Below are 21,189 nucleotides of genomic sequence, written 5' to 3'. Positions count from 1 at the left end.
TGAGAAAGTTGCAGATGCCAATGTGTCTATCAGTTCATCTGCCCTAGGTATTGGATGGGCATCTGTCTTAGTGACAGCATTGAGACCCCTGTAGTCTACACAAAACCTCATCTCTCTCTTACCATCCTGGGTGTGAGGCTTTGGTACTAGAACTACAGGACTAGCCCAAGGGCTCTCTGAGGGTTCAATGACTCCCAATTCCAACATCTTGTGTACTTCTTTCTTTATGCAGTCCCTGACGTGGTCAGGTTGCCTGTAGATTTTACTCTTTATAGGCAGACTGTCTCCAGTGTCCACCTCATGTGTGCACCTGTTTGTCTGACTGGGGGTCAGAGAAAACATTTGTCTGAAGGATTGAAGATCCTGTTTACAATCCTCTTGTTGATGCTCAGAGAGGCTGTCAGAAAAGACTACACCATATACTGACCCATCATCAGGGTTCTGAGTGAGCAGGTCTGGGAGAGGGTCACTCTCTTCCTCCTGCCCCTCATCTGTGGCCATGAGCAAGCCCATGTCCTCCCTGTTGACAAATGCTTTGAGCCTATTCACATGAAGTACTCTGTGAGGGCTCCTGGGAGTTCCAAGTTCATCCAGGTAGGTGACCTCTCCCTTCTGTTCAATGATGGTATGGGGTCCAGACCATTTGTCTTGGAGAGCTGCTGGGGCCACTGGCTCCAACACCCACACCTTCTGTCCTGCATGATACACAGTTAGGACTGCCTTTTGGTCATGCCAAGCTTTTTGAAGTTATTGGCTGGCCTCAAGGTTTTTAGATGCCTTCTCCATGTACTCTGCCATCCTGGAGCGGAGACCAAGTACATAGTCCACAATGTCAAGTTTAGGCTTTTTGAGAGGTAACTCCCATCCTTCCTTCACAAGACATAGGGCTCCTCTTACAGGATGCCCAAACAGAAGCTCAAAAGGGCTGTAACCAGCCCCCTTCTGTGGGACCTCTCTGTAAGCAAACAGAAGGCAGGGTAAAAGGATGTCCCATCTTCGCCTAAGCTTTTCAGGTAACCCTTTTATCATCCCTTTGAGGGTCTTGTTGAATCTTTCAACAAGCCCATTGCACTGTGGGTGATAGGGTGTGGTAAATTTGTAATTTACACCACACTCCTTCCACATTGCAGTCAAGTATCCTGACATGAAGTTTGCACCTCTGTCAGAGACAACCTCCTTAGGAAACCCCACTCTGGAGAAAACTCCAAGCAGGGCCCTGGCCACAACAGGAGCTGTAGTGGTCCTAAGGGGAATAGGTTCTGGATACCTGGTGGCATGATCCACTACCACCAGTATAAATCTGTGCCCAGATGCTGTTGGGGGGTCCATTGGTCCAACAATGTCAATCCCCACTCTTTCAAAGGGAACCCCCACCACAGGTAGTGGTATAAGGGGGGCCTTTGTTGTGCCACCTGATTTGCCACTGGCTTGGCAGGTGACACATGAGCGACAAAACTCTTTTATGTCCTCAGACATATGGGGCCAGTAAAAGTGTGGGGCAAGCCTGTCCCAAGTCTTGTTCTGGCCTAAGTGACCTGCAAGGGGAATTTCATGGGCTACGGTGAGAAGGAAACCTCTAAGAGACAAGGGGATGACCAGCCTCCTGGTAGCACCAGGCTTGGGGTCTCTTGCCTCAGAGTATAGGAGTCCATCTTCCCAATATACCTTATGGGCGCCTGTAGCATTCCCTGCAGCCTCAGCAGCAGCCTGCTGTCTGAGGGGTTCAAGAGAGGAACAGTCTAACTGTGCCTGCCTCAAGCCTGCCCTGGAAGGTCCCCCTGTCCCAAGAAACTCAACCTGTTCAGGCTCAAGCTCTTCTAGGACAGTTCCTTCTGGGGTCTTGGGGTCAGCCTCCTGAGAGAGCTGATCCTCAACCTGAGGCGGGGGGAAGGCTCAGCTTTACCCCTACTGCTCTTTCTCTTGGGTAGTGTCTGGTCCATTCTTCCAGGATCCAGCACTAGTTCAGCTGGGCATTTCTTGGCCTGTGACCTAGTCACAGCAAGGACATGTGAGGAGAGACCTAGCATTTCTACATGAGTCCTGTACTCCACATCTGACCACAGTGAGGATTCCAAATCATTGCCCAAAAGACAATCTACTGGGAGGTCTGAACTAACTACAACCCTTTTGAGGCCAGTTACCCCTCCCCAGGAGAAATTAACAACTGCCATACTGTGATTGGTAGTGACATTGCTAGCATTGGTCACTAGTTAGTCTGAACCTGGCATGATCTGGTCAGGGTCCACAAATGTTGGTGTCACCATAGTGACACTGGCACATGTGTCCCTGTAGGCCTGAGCCATTTTTCCATTTATTAAAGGTGTTTGTCTGTATTTGCTCAGAGTACTAGGACTTACAGTAGGGGTCATATCCATGTCCCCAGTATAAACAAGAACTGCCTGAGTAGGAATTCTAACTAAGTTAGAACCCACCTCAGTTCCCAGGGTTAACCCAACTATAGCCTTGGGAGGTACACTACCACTACTAACTGTACTAGGGGGTGCAGGTGTCTTAGGGACAGTAGTGGTAGGAGTTTGGCCTTTCTTGGTGCACTCACCAAACCAGTGAGTCTTACGTTTACAGTATTGGCACCATGGTTTCTTAGGACCATCATTCTTCTTCTTTTGGGAAGTTTGGGACCCACCCTCCTTAGGTTGTTGGGGCCCTGTTGAAGTCTTCTGGTCGTTTTGCTTATTCTAATTACCCTTCTGGTCTGCTTTCTTCTGGCCACCACCCTGGTTCTGGTTCTGCTGCTTGACCCTTGTCCTGACCCATCTGTCTGCCTTCTTTCCCAATTCTTGGGGAGAGGTCAGATCTGAGTCAATCAAGTGCTGATGCAACAACTGGTTCTGACAATTATTTAAGATTTGTTCTCTCATAATTAGATTATACAATCCTGTGTAATCAGTAACTTTACTACCCAGTAACCAGCCTTCCAAAGCCTTAGTGGCACTATCAACAAAGTCAGTCCAATCTTGAGCCTGAGTTTTCTGGGTGTCCCTGAACATCAACCTGTACTGTTCAGTGGTTAAGCCAAACCCATCAATCAGAGCAGTTTTCAAGACTTGGTAATCATTAGCATCCTCATCTCTAACAGTGAGGAGCTTGTCTCTTCCTTTACCTTCAAAGGAGAGCCACAATATAGCTGCCCACTGACTCTGGGGTACCTGCTGTACTTTGCAGGCTCTCTCCAAAGCAGTTATCCACTTGTGGATATCATCTTCTGTCTTATAGGAGGGCACTATTTTACTCAGGTGTCTATTATCAAAACTCCTGTCTTCATCCTTAGGGATATTGCTGCCACCAGTGGGTGTTAACCCACTCAACTGTTGCTCTCTAGCAAAGGCAAGCTTTTCTTTGGCAAGGGCAAGTTCTTCCCTCTGGATCCTCAGATTAGCCTGCTTCATCCTTGCTTCATGCTCTCTCCTCTGAGGGGAAGTCATTCTCCTCTGAGCAGAGGCATGAGAGTGCACAGATCTATTGGAGTCCCTAGAATGAGATCTATCTCTCCTAGCTCCAAAGTTAGACCTGCTTAGGGTCAGCACTGGGGGTCCCCCAGATCCTTCCCTATGCATGTCTAAGTTAGCCCTGGTTAGTCTGCTGGCTACCACAGGACCTTTGTCTGCCTCATCCCCTGAGGTGTCCACTTCTTCTTCCTCCTCCTCCTCTACATTCTCTGTTTCAGGGAGATCTGGATCACCAAGAGTACCTTCTAAGGGGGGCATGCTCCTACCTGGATTAGAGGGGTCTGTGTTAGCAGCCCTTCTGGCATCATATGTCTCTAAGAGACCTAACAGAAAAGGAGTGGTAGGGTTAGAACCCTGTTTCAATTTCCTGGAGGTACACAATTGTCTCATCTCCTGGAAACTGAGAGCTGCATATCTGGAAAGGACCTGTGGAGGGTCACTAACCACTAGGGGAGTCTCTGAAGACTCTCCATGGGTAGACATGCTTCTAGTGAGGTGTAAGTGATGCACCTACCTACACTATGGGTTTTCCAACTGATCCCTTGCTAAGAGTTGTAGTCAGGGTGTGCTAGGCCCTTTCTACTACAACAGCTGGTTCAGTAGAACTCAGAGTATTTCTAAGCTTGTTATATGTACCTAGAGTACTTTATGTGATCTTTCAAATGATATTTCAAGACTATACGTGGTAAAAACAACAGCAAGCTCAAATCCCAACCGCTGCACACCAATGTGAGAAGTTGGCCTGATATATGATGCTCACTAGTTCTAGTCATCACCTTGTATCAGTCCAAACAACCCTTATGGTGATTGGTTGTAAGTCAACCTTATAGACCAGCTATCCTAATGGTAGCATGGAAAAAGCAGTCTTAGGCTAAACTCTTTTGGCATGCGAAGCCAGCTGTTTTACCACAATATAACCCCTTGAATACCAGATGAAAGGACACCACACAGGTTGTTATGAAAATAAACAGTCTATTTATTAATAACAACACCTCTGAACTCTTTATGAGGTCAGAGGGCTAAGCACATGACAATCTCTTACGAAAAATACGACAAGTTGCACAAAATTACAATGGTGCCCTAGGGGCTCGACAAACCATATACTAAGTAAGTGGAATGTGAAAGTCGATAGGAAGAATGGAGCTGTCCAGAGGCTGTAGGATCGTTGGGACCACGCTACACTAACACTAGGTAAGCAATAGGAGGCCCACGGAACGCGTGTGCAGAGTGTGAACTCACACGCGAGATGCGTAATAACGTCTATGGACAGTACAGTTCAAGTTAAAGGTGAGTACGGACAATCCTGACTAGTTAGGACAACAAAGACTGTGGAACTGGACACTAGGACAGTTAAACTACCCTTGAGCACCGAAATGCTCTCGTTACCTCACCCACGGGCTGTGGGTGCATAGGTGTCAAAGTGCGTCGGGTACTCGCGTTGAAGTCTATGGAGCCTGAAAGAAAATATGCTGCAGGCGACCAGGAGGAAGATGTCCGGTGCGATCCAAGGGTGGATCGGTGAAGAAGAGGACCTGAAAGCAGAGGGGACAATGTTCAAAGTCACTAGCCAGTGACCGGTGTGGAACCAGGAAGGAACCAGATGTCGTCGGTGAAGAGTGGACGCTTGACTCTGCAGCCACGTGGACCAGGAGGTGTCTTCGACGACCAGGATGGAGGCACGAGCTGTCCCACGCAGGCTCTCACTGTCGGCGGTGTTGAAACCGGAATCGGTGTCAACAGGCCTTGGCAAAGGCAACCCACGCGGTGAGTGAAGAAAGCGTCTGGTGCGGACTAGGAGAGTCCGAGTGCCCCTCTTTTGGAAGGGAGCAAGGGCCAGTCTGGAGCAACCATACCAGTGGTGAAGTTTCAAAGGTTAGTCGTCTAAGAGGCCACTAGCCAGCCGGCAAGTGACCAGACAATGCATCGAGCAGCAAACAAGCAGAAGGGCCCCACGCAGATCTCGTGGTTGCTGGAGGGCTGATCTTCGGTGCAGGAGCTGCTCGGGGCTGGGGCTTCTCAGTCCCCAAAGCACTTGGTCGAGTTTACCTCGGGAGTCGTGCTGGAAGTGAAGTGCAGTTTCTTCCAAGATGGCCGGTCCCACGTGTCTCGTCGCACCCACGGGTCTCAGCTTTGCTGCAGATGTAGGTAGAGGACGGAGAGGTCTGGGAATCTGGGTCTCGTCGGGCTCTGAAGTCTGGATCCTTGAGGGAAGACGACAAAGGGAAGCCGCTGGACGCTTGATGGTGCCTGCTTGTGCAGGGTAGACACTCCTTGCCCACAAGGGAGATTCTTCAGTCTTCTGGGGAGCAGAACGTCGAAGTCCAGAGTTTCTTCTTGTGAAAGTTGTTCAGGATAATCTAATTTGGAATGGGACCAGCTCCTACCTTTATTCTCCTAAAGGGGGCTGCACTACTGACTAGGTCCCTCCCCTGGGTGGGACCAGGAAGGGGGGTGGCTACACCCCCTATCCTTTGTCCGGTTTTGCGCCAGAGCTGGGGCAGGGATGCCCCAGCAACTGGTTTGAACCGGTGTATGCACAGGACACCTTGTGTGCCCCAGGCATGTCTCATTCCTTTCAGGCCTGTCCTACCCAATACACAAAATCCTGTCTGGGGCGGTGCTAGCACCTCCCAAGGCAGGAAACCCTTTGTCTAGGCCTCTCTCGCTGGAAGGACTCCCAGCAGCAGGAGGTCAGACTTGTGTCTGTGGTGGTGGCATCCATTTTGTGATGCCAATGCTTGAGTTAACTTTAACTGTGGTTCACAGTTACATACATGTCGTGTCCTCTAGAAGGGTGAAATGCTACCCCCGTCGCCAGAATTGGCGAGGGGGTAGTATTCCAAATCGTATGACACCTTACTCGACATGTTTTGATAATGTTATACCAGAGTTAGCATTTAACCGCAAGGATTATAATGCACTTAAGAGTATATGGTATAGCGTTATCATGGAACAGCTATTAGGACTAACCCTGGGCGGAGGAATCGGCTACGCCCATGGAGTAGGCGTAGTGTTGCCTTCTACGCATTTTGCGTAGGCAGCGTAGCCGGCAACACTACGCCCACTCCGTGAGCGTAGCCGAGTCGGCCGCCACCCGCCTCCCTCCCGCCCTCCACTAGATACTTTATTTAAGCAATTACACTGATTAAAACAATTTTAAAGCACTTACCTTGTCCGGGGCTCGTCCGGGGCTCCCTCTTTGAATAGCGTCCTTTTCCTGGAAACAAATGCGCATGCGCGGGCGGCCGCGCATGCGCATTTCTCGGTGTCTCTATTGCCTTGGGGCCGACCACGATGACAAGTCTTGCCCCTACTGCCGGGCCTTGATATCGAAAGCTAGGCGGGAGCGGTCCCGTAAATGTCTCGAGCTCCGGCAGTCGGCCCCCGCGCTGCTCACGGCCCGTTCCAGGAGGGGGTCGAGGGACCGGTCGCGGTCCACAGTCGTCGAAGCTCGGCGAGTCGTCACCATTCGTTGGGCTCCAAGTCCTCAGGTAAGAGGCACAAGAAGTCGAAGAGGCGACATCGCTCTTCCGACTCCCCCCGACGCCTGCGGGCCCCGTGGCCCCAGCTGGGAGCCCAAGCGGGCCGGGTGCTTCAGCTTCGGTGCCGTGGGGTGCTTCAGCCCCGTCGCAGTCGTCGACTTCGGTCCCGGCGCTGCAGGGCCCCACTGGATCCGGATCCGGGTCGCCGGTGGTCGACCTTACGACCCCGCCGATGTCGACCACTAGGGTGTCGCCCCTGGTGCCGTCCCCGGATGGCGCCGTCCCTGGTCCTTCCCTCGGTCAGGATCCGGCGTCAGACTGGCGTTGCTTGACGCCGCATTCAGCAGCTGCAGAAGAGCAATTCTTCTATGATTTGGCTCCATCCTTTGCCCCTGCATTTCAGGAGATGGAGGACGAGGGTGACTGGGAGGGGTCTGAGGACCCTCTGGCACGGGAGTGCCAGTCATTTCAGGACTGGACAGATGAACTAAGGAAAGCCAGTGGTCTGGACACTTCGCCCAACTCTGGTTTTGTCTCCCCTCCTACCGTGGCTACGGAGGAGGGGGCTGCTTAGAGTGTGGTGCTGACGAGGGCGGCCAAGGCCTTGGCTCTTGAGCTCCCCGTCGCGACAGTGAGGTCTAACATCCTCACTGAGTTCCTTAAACCGCAACCAAGCTCTTCGGAGCCTCTACTGCTGTTTAATGAGGCTCTCACAGACGTCCTGTTGGGCACCTGGTCCAGGCCCGCTACAGGTCCCCCTGTAGATAGGAACGTCGCCAGGCGCCACCGCCCGGCTTCGGGGGACCCTAGCTTTTTGTCCACCCACCCCACCACCGAGAGCCTGGTTATCCAGGCCTCTACTTCCCAGTCCGCATTTCCTGCACCTGAAGATCAGGAATCCAAAAGGTATGAACAGTTTGGCAAGAAACTGTTCTCCTCTGGGGTTGTGGTCAGTCAACACCAATTGCCTTTTGGGCCGTTACACCCACTCTCTGTGGGATACGGTTACGGCCGTGCTACTGGAGTGCCCGGAGCGCGGTACTCCATTCGATGTGGGCTGGATACGACGGACTCGCTGGGCAGGACGATTTCCACCACTGTGGCGGTTCGCCGCCATGCCTGTCTGAGGTCCGCCAACTTCTCGGCTGATGTCCAGAACACTCTCATGGACATGCCGTTTGATGGCAGCCACCTCTTTGGTGGCAAGGCAGATAGTGCGCTTGAGTGCTTCAAAGTCTTCAGGGCTATTGCCAAGTCCTTGGGCCTGTCGGGCCAGCGTCAGCAAACTTCTGCCTTTCGCTCCTTTCGTGGCCAAGGAAGGGGCGCCCCCTCACGTCCTGCCAGCCACGGGCCGCAGACTAACATCCAGCGCGGCGGTGGACGTGGTAACCGCCATGGCGGTACTAGGGGCCAACGGCGGGGCCAGCCCACATACACCCCCGCAGCATCTGCCTCAAAGCCTTCCTAGTCCGAGCTTTCAGGCCCATTTGATGCCAGTGGGGGGCAGGGTTTGCCATCACCTCCTCCACTGGCGCACTATCACTTCGGGCAGGTGGTGCTGCAAATCGTCCGAAGGGGCTACTCCCCCCTTCGAGGCGACCCCTCCAGCCATGCCACCACAGTACCACCGCGTGTTGGGGGATCACTTGCAATTTCTGCAAGAGGAAGTATCGGCCCTCTTGGCCAAGGGGGCCATCAAGCGCGTTCCTGGGCCAGAAGTAGGGTTTGGTTGCTATTTCCACTACTTTCTGGTTCACAAGAAGGGCAAAAGGGGCCTACGCCCTATCTTGGACCTGCGGAACGTCAACGGCTTCCTCCGGAAGGAGAAGTTCAAGATGCTGACTTTGGCTCAGGTCTTAGCTGCCCTGGACCCCGAAGACTGGATGGTAGCTTTGGACTTGCAGGACGCGTATTTCCACATCCCCATCCTGCCGGCCCACCGGCGTTACCTGCGGTTCATGGTAGGACACGAGCACTTTCAGTTCACCGTGCTCTCCTTTGGCCTTACCAGCGGCCCACGGGTGTTCAGGAAAGTGATGGCAGTGGTCGCACCTCATCTGCGCGGATTAGGGGTGTCAGTCTTCCCCGATCTCGATGACTGGTTGTTGAAGGGGGGCTCCCCCCAGACAGTCGTCAGCCACCTCCAGACTAGGGCTGATCTCCTGTACCTGTTGGGGTTTTCCCACAATGTGCCGAAGTCACACATGTGCCCCTCTCAAAAGCTCCTCTTCATCGGAGCGGTTCTGGATTCGGCGCAGTTTCGGGTTTATCCTCCCGAACAGCGGGTTTGGGATATTCAGGCTCTGATTCCGATCTTTCAGCCTTTATCCCGGGTCTCGGTGAGGTTGACGCTGCAGCTTCTAGGGCTGATGGCCTCCTACATCCTTCTGGTGCATCACGCCAGGTGGCGGATGCAGGCTCTGCAGTGGGACCTGAGTTTCAGTGGGCCCAGCATCTGGGCAACCTGTCCGACCATGTCCTGATCTCGGAGGGCACTGCGAGACAGTTGCAGTGGTGGCTCACGGACCGCCATTGGGTCAGCGGCAGATCCCTCTGCCTAACCCAACCGGAGCACGTAGTTGTGACGGATGTGTCCCCCCTGGGTTGGGGGGGCCACATGGGAGAGGCGGAGAACAGAGGTCTCTGTTCTCCGGTGGAGTCCCGGCTCCACATCAACCTTCTGGACCTGTGGGCGATCCGGCTTGCACTGAAGGCATTCCTTCCCTCTGTCTGGAGAAGTGTAGTGCAGGTGTTCACGGACAACACCACCGCCATGTGGTACTGCAACAAACAGGGCGGGGTGGGGCCGTGGACCCTTTGTCAGGAGGCTCTGCGCCTCTGGCAATGGCTGGAACACCAGGGCGTCTCCCTGGTGGTTCAACACCTGGCAGGTTCCCTGAACGCCAGGGCGGACGAACTCAGCCGTCGGTGCATGATAGATCTCGAATGGCGTCTGAACTCGGACGTGGCGCAAGGTCTCTTTCGGCAGTGGGGAGACCCTTGGTTAGATCTATTTGCCACAGAAGAGAACGCGCAATATCATCAGTTCTGCGCGTTGGAATTTCCAAGGCGGCACTCGCTCGTAGAAGCTTTTCGTCGCGAGTGGAGTTGCGGTCTATTGTACGCCTTTCCGCCTATGCCACTTCTGCCCAGAGTGCTGAAGAAGATCAGTCGCGACAGGCCCCAAGTCATCCTTGTGGCTCCGGACTGGGCATGAAGATACTGGTATCCCGAGCTACTCAGCATGTCAGTCGATCCCCCGATTCATCTGCATCTTCAGGAGGACCTTCTGTCACAGCAGCATTGGACGGTCCTCCACCCGAACCTGTCCAGCCTCCACCTCCATGCCTGGAGATTGAGCGGTGGCAGTTGAGGCCATTTGACTTGCCTCCTGAAGTCTGTGATGTCATTCTGGCAGTCATGCGTCCCTCCACAAAAACGATATACGCCTGCAGATGGAACAAATTTGTGGCATGGTGCACAGCAAAGGCTGTGGATCCACGTTCTACCCCTCTTTCAGAGGTTCTCCTCTTTCTTCTTTCTCTTGCCCAGCAGGACTCTGCTCTGGGCACTATCAAAGGCTACCTCTCTACCATTTCAGCCTTCTTTAGGGTTCCTGATCAGCCTTCTCTTTTCAAGTCCCCTGTGGTAAGTAGATTCTTGAAGGGCATCACTCCCATGTTTCCTCCTGTCCCTTTTGTGATGCCTCAGTGGGACTTGAATCTTGTTCTGACCTATTTGATGTGCGCTCCCTTTGAGCCACTTCACAATTGTCCTCTCCGTCTTCTTGCTCTTAAGACTGCATTCCTGGTTGCCATCACCTCTGTCAGGAGGGTGGGCGAGTTCCAGGCTCTTTCTTCTAAACCTCCTTTCCTTTCTGTCCATCCGGACAAAGTTGTCTTGAAAACACGTCCCTCTTTCCTGCCCAAGGTTGTCACGGCCTTCCACATCGGGCAGTCCATCACTTTGCCCACCTTCTTTCCACCTCCACATCCCTCAAAAGAAGAAGAGAGGCTCCACCGTCTGGACCCAAAACGTGCGCTCTCATTGTATCTGGACCGCACACGCCAGTTCCGTGTGGACGACTAGCTCTTTCTTGGTTACGTGGGCGCTAAGAAGGGACGGCCGGTGCACAAACAAACCATTACTCGATGTGCATAAAGGCTTGTTCTCTTCCAGGGGATACTCATCAATAGTCATAAGCACTGAATAGTCCCGCCCACGTGCGCGACCCCGGAGCAATAGCCAATAATATGCATATATCTACATATATATATATATATATATAAATACATATAAATACGCATAAAATAACCATATATATATAGATAATATGCATATACATATACATATGCAGCCCAATATAACCATACTAGGCTAAAAAAACTGCCACAATAGCCTGTAAAAATCTTTACATTTGCTAAATAAAGACATATAAAACACATTATATGATAATGTAAAGAAGAAAACACTGCCTAGGTTTTCTTTGAAACACACAACCTTTATTTTCAAAGGTAAAAACAGGCAGGATCATAGAGGCAACTTTAGCCTAGATAGGCTGCATTGTAACAACAGAAAAATCTGGCGCCGTGCCTTTAAGACCTCCAGGCTCCCATCATGCACCACAGGTGACAGTTAGGTCAGTTCTTTTTTGCGGCTCCTTCTGTGAGGATCCTGGAGCATTGAGCTCGCCAGTTGGTGATATATTTTCACTTTCTTCTGGTATTTCTCTAATTTTTTCGTCTTTACTCGACGTCTTTAGTCATTATCTGACTAATCCAACAATTTTTTACTGTTTTTTGGCTATTTTTCCAGTCACAATGCCGGCCTTATTTGCTAAGTGTCCGGCCTGTGGTAAAAAAATGGCTAAGACAGACCCTCATTCGGTCTGTGTTGCTTGTCTACCTTCTTCTCACAAGCCAGAACTTTGCTACCACTGCAGCAAACTTTCAAGTAGGACTTTGAGAGAGAGAGAGAAGAGCAGGCTTCAGTCCCTGCATGACAGAGGAGAAACTGTGAGTGGAAGAGAAGATGTTCACTCTAGGAAGCCTTCTTCTCAGCGCAAGGACAAAGGGGAGAAGAGAAAACATCGGTCTCCTTCAACTTCGAGGGACAGATCTTCTTCCAAGGTACCTGTGTGCTCAAAATCGGCATCGAAATCACCGTCGTGGCATACGTCCACGTCGAAGCATCCCTCGCCGTCGAAGAAGAATTCGCCGTCGAAGCAAGGTGAGAAGCGACATGAGCGTAGGCGGTCCCGGTCTGGCTCGCCTACGACTGCAGGAGGACGGGACTCGACGTCGTCTCATCGACATCGACGGTCGCCGTCGAGAGGCTCGAAACATCAGTCAAGGTCACCGTCGAGAGGTGCCATGACGTCGACGTCGAACTGGGCAGAGGTTTCGACGTCGAAGAGCCCCCGTCATGCGACGTCGAGGCACACGACGCCGAGAAAATCATCGCCGTCGAAACGCCTGACGTCGACGCCGAAGAGGCATTCGTCGTCGAAGAGGTCGCCGCCGAGGAGGTCGCCGCCAAGGAGGTCGCCGCCGAGGAGGTCGCCGCCGAGGAGGTCGCCGCCGAGGAGATCGCCGCCGAGGAAGTCGCCGTTGGAAAAATCGACGTCGAAGAGGATGTCGTCGACGTCTCCTGCTGCAAAAAGGCCTAGAATGGTGTCCAAAGACCGGTCTAAGGTTTCTGGGTCTTCTGGGAGGTCCTCTTCCTCACCTGAGTTGCGGATTGTACAAATCTCTCCAGAGCCTTCAAGAGCACCTTTACCTACAGGGGCTAACATCTCTCCACGATGGCTGGGTGAGCTCAGAGACTGGAAGATAAGGAAAATTAACCTTCCAAGGTCTCGTTCCAGGTCTCCGGTGTCTGCTAGATCAAGGTCACTTCTGGTACGGGTGGTACACTCTGCAATACGACGTGAGCGTACTCGTCCGAGAAAGTCCCCATCGGAGAGGAGGCGAGCTTCACCATCTCCTAGGTCTTCTCTTCGTCACTCTTCCAGAAGACGCGATACTAGTTCTTTGACAAGGTCTACAAATTCAAAGAGGAACTACTCTCCAACGCTGTCATCAACTCCTCCGAGTAGGATTTCACCAATTGATGACGTGATTACTTTTAATGAGGTTCTCTGTCGTGGTGCAGCAAAACTTCATATCGAGATGCCTGTCTCTACTGCTAAGACAACGGTCATTTTCGAGACCTTAAATCAGAAGTTGTCATCAAGGCCTTTGCTTCCTCTGGTTCCGGGTCTGTTGGAACCTGCGGAGCACAAATTCTTAACCCCGGCATCCTTAGGAGCAGTTCCTTCGCGGATCGCAAAGAAATATAAAGCACCGGACAATGATCCTTTATTTCTGAGGTCTGAGCCACAACCTGATTCAGTCATCGTCTCAGCGGCTCGTAAGAATCAGACAGGAGCGGCATCATCCTCTGTGCCCCCTGATAAGGACAGCAAAGCTATGGACTCAGTAGGAAAGAAAATGTGTGCTACTTCTGCTTCCTACATGAAGGTTGCCAGCGCCTCCGCTTTACTGCGTCGCTATGACCGTTCCCTTTGGGATTCCTTGTCTCGCTTTACAGAAAAACTTCCAAAAGAAGACAAGCAGGATTTTCTGGAAATCCTTCATGAAGGTGGGCTAGTGGCTAACCAGGTGATTAGCACAGCTGCAGATGCTTCCGACTTGTCTACACATGGCTATGCCCATGGACTCTGTGCAAGACGCTCAGCTTGGCTAAGGCTTACGGGTCTTAAACCTGAAGCTCAACACCGAATTCTGAATTTGCCGTTCAATGGTAAATCGCTCTTTGGGTCTCATGCTGATGATGAGATGTCAAGAATGAAGACGGAGCTCGATACTGTGAGAGCTGTTGGTCTTGAAAAGAGAAAGGACAGCTTTAAGAAAAAATACCGTCCTTATGATCGGAGACAGAACCAGCAGAGGGTTCAAACCCCTCAATGGTCGTCACAGCAGAATCAGGGAAGATCTCAGTTCTCCCAGCGTCGTCCTGGTAGAGGAAGAGGGGGCATTTCCAGACAGTCTGCACCTGGAAACAAGCAGCAGCAACAAAAACAGTGAGTGCTTGCTTCCCCTGAGCCCGTTACCCACTCCGGTGGGGGGAAGTGTTCGTTTTGTGGCGCCGCGGCCAGGGTGACTGACTCCGGAATCTGGGGATCACGGTTCGATCCCCGGCACCGGTAGCAGATTAGCCCACCACCATGTGACTCTGGGCAATAGCTTGCTTAATCTTCCCGACTGCCCCCAGCACCTAGAGACCCTTACGGGTGATTGTGCACTTTACAAATGTGGATTATTATATTATTTTGCCTGGACGAGTGGAAAAACATCACAAACGACAAATGGATGGTGCTGAATATTGTGCAAAATGGATATGCAATCAGATTCAAGTCTCCTCCACCTTCCATTCCTCCTCTAAAGTCTGTGTTCCATCGACTTCATCTTTTGAAGCAGGAGGTGTCTACGTTAATTTTAAAGGAAGCCATCGAGGAGGTCCCGAGGGCACAGCATCGACAAGGCATTTACTCCAGATACTTTCTAGTTCCAAAGAAAGGTCCAAACAAGGAGTTCAGGCCCATACTAGATCTCAGGCACCTCAATCAATTCATTCGGCGAGAAAAGTTCAGAATGCTGGCGTTACATCAGATAATTCCACTTCTGCATCAAAGGGACTGGATGTGCTCCATAGATCTTCAAGATGCTTATTTTCACATCCCCATCGCCCCAAAGCATCGGAAATTTCTAAGGTTTTGTCTACAAACCAGTCATTATCAGTACGCAGTCTTCCCCTCCGGGCTAAAGTCAGCTCCTCGCACCTTCTCAAAGTGCATGGCAGTCGTAGCGGCTTTCCTAAGGATGAGACACATTTTCATCTAGACGATTGGCTGCTAAAGAGTGCGTCCCCGAGTCTGCTTCAACAACATCTCACGTTCTGCATACATCAGCTGCGGAGGCTGGGCCTGCACGTGAACTTCAAAAAGTCTATCCTCAACCCCACACAGAGGATACACTATCTGGGCGCACTTCTAGATTCAAAGGACGCAAAAGTGTATCCTTCGGAGGAGAGACTATCCTCTATTCTCCTCAAGTGTCAAACCTTACTAAAGAATCCTCGACCAACGGCCAGACAGATCTCGTCTCTGCTAGGGTCCATGGCGTCCTGCATTTTCCTCGTTCCGAACGCCAGGCTGCACATGAGACCTCTGCAGCAGTCGCTGGAGGATCAGTGGTCCCAGTTTTCAAACCGTTGGGAAGACAAGCTGTCACTACCTCTGTCAGTACGGATCTCCATTCGATGGTGGATGCAGCGGAGTCATCTGATAGTGGGAGTGCCTTTTCAAGAGGACATGCCCAGACGATCGCTGGTGACAGATGCGTCCCTGCAGGGATGGGGCGCCCATCTGGGGTCCCTTCAAGTTCAAGGAGTGTGGTCAGAGAAAGAAAGACTGTATCACATAAACATGTTGGAACTCGGAGCGGTCCATCTGGCTCTCAAGGCTTTCTTTCCAGCACTCACGTCACCCTCTCTGCTTGTTCAGACGGACAATACAACAACGATGTACTATCTGAACAAGCAGGGCGGAACGAGATCCAGACCTCTGTCGCTGGAAGCGCAAGCAATCTGGAAGTGGCTTCTGGCTCGGGGTATGACAATTTCAGCTGTCCATCTGCCCGGTGTCCTCAACGTCCAAGCAGACGACCTAAGCGGACACTTCGCAGAAGCACACGACTGGGTCTTAAAGACGGAATGATAAGAGATGTCTTCCAGGCCTGGGGGTCGCCAGAAATCGATCTCTTCGCGGACGCCGACAACGCAAAATGCCGCGTCTTCGCATCCAGATACCCACAACGAGGGTCCAAGGGGAATGCTCTATGGATGGACTGGTCAGAGAAATTACTCTACGCATTTCCACCGATTCCACTCATTCCCTTGGTGATCAAGAAACTGTACAAGTCGAAGACAGACATGATTCTAGTGGCTCCGGATTGGCCTCGCCAATGGTGGTACCCGGATCTCCTGCATCTATCCAAAGTGCCGCACAGGAGGCTTCCCTGCTGTCCGGATCTGCTGACGAGGGAGAACAGCAGAGTGTTCCATCCCAACCTGCCGTCCCTGAAGCTAGCAGTATGGTTCCTGAGTTCGTCCAGTACGGACATCTAGGCCTTTCACAGGACTGTATGCACATTTTAAGAGAGGCAAGGAGAGCTTCTACAAGAAAGACGTATGCTTTCAAGTGGAAGCGGTTTTTCATGTGGTGTGCTGCTGAAGGACATGACCCGATTCGAGGTCAGGAACAGGTACTGTTACCATACTTACTTTCTTTGGCCAAAGCAGGTTTACAGTATTCCTCTATTAAGGTCCATCTGGCAGCAATAACAGCATATCGAAAGTCCCCTACCCAGGTGTCTTTCTTTCAAATGCCAGTTGTGAAGGATTTTCTCGAAGGTCTCAGGAATGTGTATCCTCCCGTGAGGGCTCCCTCACCTCCTTGGGAGCTTAATGTGGTTTTGTCTAAATTGATGGGTCCTCCATTCGAACCTATACACAAGGCTTCCCTTCAACATCTGTCGTGGAAGGTGTCCTTTCTTGTAGCGATCACTTCTGCGCGCAGGGTGAGCGAGATTCAGGCCTTTTGTGCTACAGAACCCTATCTCGTTTTCAATGCGAATAGAGTGGTGCTTCGGACTCATCCCAGATTCCTTCCTAAGGTAGTCTCGGATTTTCACATTAACCAATCAGTGACACTACCTACTTTTTTTGCTAATCCGAGCTCTTCAGCTGAAAATGCTCTACACTCTTTGGATTTGAAAAGAGTTTTTAAGTTTTACCTTGATAAAACTAAAAGTGTTCGAAAGACTGATCATTTGTTTGTAAACTACGGTCCTCTGAATACGGGCTTGCCTGCATCCAAGAGGTCCATTTCTAGATGGATTGTGTCATGCATTTTGTTATGTTATCAGTTGGCACGAAAACAGCTCCCGGGTAAACCGAGAGCTCACTCCACTAGAGGAAAGGCTGCTACTATAGCAATGCTTAAAAATGTTCCTGTTCATGAAATTTGTAAGGCAGCTACATGGCGTTCGGTTCACACCTTTTCTCGCCATTACTGCCTTGATTCTGATACTCAGGCGGATGCTCAGGTTGGTCAAGCATCCCTGAGGAATTTGTTTGGGTAATATCTATATGAGTGTACCGTTTAGAGAGTCTGATATTGGTCCGTGGGGTATGGGATGGGCTTCCTACTCTATTCAGTGCTTATGACTATTGATGAGTATCCCCTGGAAGAGAAGGATTAGTTACTTACCTGTAATCCTAGTTCTCTTCCAGGGGTATACTCATCAAAGTCATAAGCACACCCACCCGCCTCCCCGGACTAATATCAGAACTATCTCTTTTACATGTTACCCATGCAGTTATCACACTGTTATACGCCGTCCAAAAGAACTGACCTAACTGTCACCTGTGGTGCATGATGGGAGCCTGGAGGCTCACAGAGGTCTTAAAGGCACGGCGCCAGATTTTTCTGTTGTTACAATGCAGCCTATCTAGGCTAAAGCTGCCTCTATGATCCTGCCTGTTTTTACCTTTGAAAATAAAGGTTGTGTGTTTCAAAGAAAACCTAGGCAGTGTTTTCCTTTTTACATTATCATATAATGTGTTTTATATGTCTTTATTTAGCAAATGTAAAGATTTTTACAGGCTATTGTGGCAGTTTTTTTAGCCTAGTATGGTTATATTGGGCTGCATATGTATATGTATATGCATATTATCTATATATATATGGTTATTTTATGCGTATTTATATGTATTTATATATATATATATGTAGATATATGCATATTATTGGCTATTGCTCCGGGGTCCCGCACGTGGGCGGGACTATTCAGTGCTTATGACTCTGATGAGTATACCCCTGGAAGAGAACTAGGATTACAGGTAAGTAACTAATCCTTATTCACTGGCTAACAAGGAGCCTCCGGTGGGGCTGCGTGCCCACTCCACTTGGGCCACGGCGGCTACTACCGTCCTGGGTCGGGGAGTCCCCTTGCAGGACATCTGTCAGGCAGCTACGTGGGCCTCGCTGCACACGTTCGCTAGACACTACTACCCGGACAGCCAGTTCCGGAGAGATTGCTTCTTTGGCCGTTCTGTTCTCCAGGACTTTCTGGTGTGATCATTGGTTCGCAGACCCACCACCGGGGTTGGTATTGCTGGGGTATCTGTTCTAAGGTAAGGAATCTAACACTAACCTGTTTCTTTCAGATGCAAAAGTTACTCACCTTTGGTAATGATATATCTATAAGAAACAGTAGTTAGTGTTAGATTCCTTACCGCCTCACCCATCCTCCCCGTTCTGCGAACCGATATCTAGGGTTAAGGACATCCCTGTCGGTTTTTATCATGGCTCTGCGTTTCTGGCGTGGAAAAGCTGTGCGTAAGAACTGACGTCAGCACGCGAGGGCGGCGTCCAAGTACTTCGACAACGTCATCCCGGCGCCAACGACACCGACTACGGACTCGAAGCCGCAGTTGACGCCTACTGACGTGCAGCGGTACTGCTACGCAAAACTTTTCGGATCCAGTCTGACGCCTGGGGATATTCTAAGGTAAGGAATCTAATACTAACTACTGTTTCTTACAGATATATCGTTACCGAAGGTAAGTAACTTGTGCTTCGGCGTTGATAGCTGGGAAAAATTTCAGCTGAATGCTGGCGCAGGGGATATTCATAAGGTGAGAAATGCACAGGCAGATACTGTATCCACCAGAAAAAACGTTACCGAAGGTAAGTAACTTGTTCATTGGTGAACTGAATGCATAATATTGAGTTGTGCACTGTTTCATGGCAATGCCGGAAAGAATATGAAAAGTACTAAAACGGAACATTAAGGAGGAGAACGTACTTAGCAGTCATGCATAGTTTGACAGGTCACTTTAGGAAACATTCATACTTTCAACCGCACACTATATTCACCGTCTGGACCCAAAACGTGCGCTCTCATTGTATCTGGACCGCACACGCCAGTTCCGTGTTGACGATATTTATCCTACAGAGAAGTATCATTCAGAATGTTATTCATTGTACATGTAAAGGCACTAGGGACAATAGTCGACAGAGTTTTAAGCAGTCAAAATGAAAAAATCCTACAATCATTATAATGTTCAATTACTTCAGCCATGTGTGAGCATGATAAAGACAGTTCCAGCCGTTGCATCGGGGCAAAGGTGACAATGGTGTCTTAGAACGGTATGTATAGTCCAACGTTGGTTCCGCAATTCATCATTAGCTCAACTATGTCCATTCAATGTGGTACTACGACCAAACAGATCATAACCGTAATGTACGGTCAAACTCGATTTGTAGACCCTTTGCAATTCCATTACATTCATTCACGTTTTTTTAACTTGCATCAGGATGTATATGGTGAGGACATTTTGTGCTGCGTGCCAGTCACTGTTATGATATGTCTCAAGTGAACATGCACACCTTGTGCACTATACTCAACAAGCTGCCACATGCCTATTATCCTTCCATTCCCTAGACAGGGATAACATTCTACTGTTATAACCTGTCTGATTTCGATAAAGCTGTATGGTCTTCTGTTGTGACTAGTGTGCCATATGGTTGTGGTTCAAGGTATCAAGAACCCAGGAAAAACGGGCAAGTGTTGTGCCGTCTATTGCCTGTCTTGCAAGTAGCAAGGTGATGTACAGTTGCACTTGACGGAAACATCTCAGTACCCAGTGCAAGCACCTCTTTTGCCTTTCCTGTGACGTGTCAGCTGAGCCGCAGCTGGTCATTGGTAAAATTAACGTCTACAGCCGTGTTCAAGATGCCTCATGGATGTAAGCAGTGTCTGCAAAACTCCTCTTTGTCAGGCACAGAACCGCGAGTGAAAGTGAGTTTCTGTCTCTATATTTTAATAATTTTGTCCTCGAATAGATATTCCTTATGATCATGGACTATTTGAAAAACTCTGATAACCATCAATGTAGTTTTCTTATGGTGTCGACCTACTTGTGATTGAAGTCTGGGTTGATGAATGGTAGCGGGAGTTTGGCACCGGTGTGCTCAGTGAGGCCCCTTCCTCGATTGGTGATTGTGTGTGTACGTATTTTTTTGTTGAGCACATTCTATAGTATTTCTTTTTACTCTGTATTTGTTTTGCATTGTTATTATGTGTGCTAATGTAACGTGTCTGATTTCAGTATTCATAAGGGGACCTTTATGTGTTTTCATTTGATTCACAGTACATCACATACTTAGCTTTCTTTATATTCTATCTTATTTATTTTTGAAGTTACATGCACTTATTTCATTAGTGTATTAAACCTTCTGTGTGGGAGTGCTGGTACAGCCTAAATTACGCTTTCGTATGTTTGTTTTTGTATGTTATGTTTGTTTGTCCCTGCCTTTATTTGCCCCTTTCCAAGCACCCTTTGTTGTAGATATCGTCCGTAATTGGGCCCAACCCTTGTAAACGCCCGCAGTCATACCTTTGTAGCAAGTTTTTGCTATTACTTTGCATGATGGGGCTGACAATTGCACCGTACAAGTCAGGATACTACTGCATGTACGTTCCAAATTAGGTTTTGTGAATTGCAACAATTCAGGCTTGACATACACGGCAAACTTGCACACAATGGGGCAGATTTATGAAGGCCTTGCGCCGCCGGTGCGTCATTTTTAACATGGGAAAAAGTGACGCACCGGCGGCGCAAGGCCTTCATAAATCTGCCCCAATATACTCTTACGCAGTGCTGCAAATCAGCTTTGTTTGTCTGTGAATCATTTTGCCTAGCAGTTCGGGCTGGACTGTTCCCATGAGGCACAGGGTCAGACTGATTTGCATATAGCCATGTCTGAACTGGGGTGGCAGAGTGGGCTAAAGAACGGTGATGGATTAAACCCAGATCTTTTGAGTGGGTGTCAGTGTTTGATTGATTCAGATGCTCCGTCCATTACCACCCCCTTTTGTACCGCTAGTGGTTCCTGAGCAAGCTCCCTTGAAGTGATTTCTGTGGTTTGTAGGTGTTATTCCTGGTATTATTTGCTTTGGTTAATTTGTATTTATCCATGGAGTGGAGTGCTTGTTTTGGTTCCTGAGTATGAATCCATGAAATGTTTGTTTTGGGTCCAAGGTCCTATTATATGGAGAAGCTGCTTTAGTATTGTAGATTGACTCCTCTGACTTCCTCAGGATTGATGA

General features: G+C 49.9%; 1 protein-coding gene across 3 annotated transcripts in view; it reads left to right on the top strand.

The window, feature by feature from the left end:
• Positions 1-21,189, top strand: part of LOC144792107 (myoferlin-like) — a 3,514,236-nt gene that overhangs the window by 1,620,497 nt on the left and 1,872,550 nt on the right. The gene's annotated exons all lie outside the window — the stretch shown is intronic.

The sequence above is a fragment of the Lissotriton helveticus genome, chromosome 11 (genome assembly GCF_964261635.1).
Source record: "Lissotriton helveticus chromosome 11, aLisHel1.1, whole genome shotgun sequence".
Lineage (NCBI taxonomy): Eukaryota > Metazoa > Chordata > Amphibia > Caudata > Salamandridae > Lissotriton > Lissotriton helveticus.
This window is presented reverse-complemented; position numbering and strand designations above follow the sequence as displayed.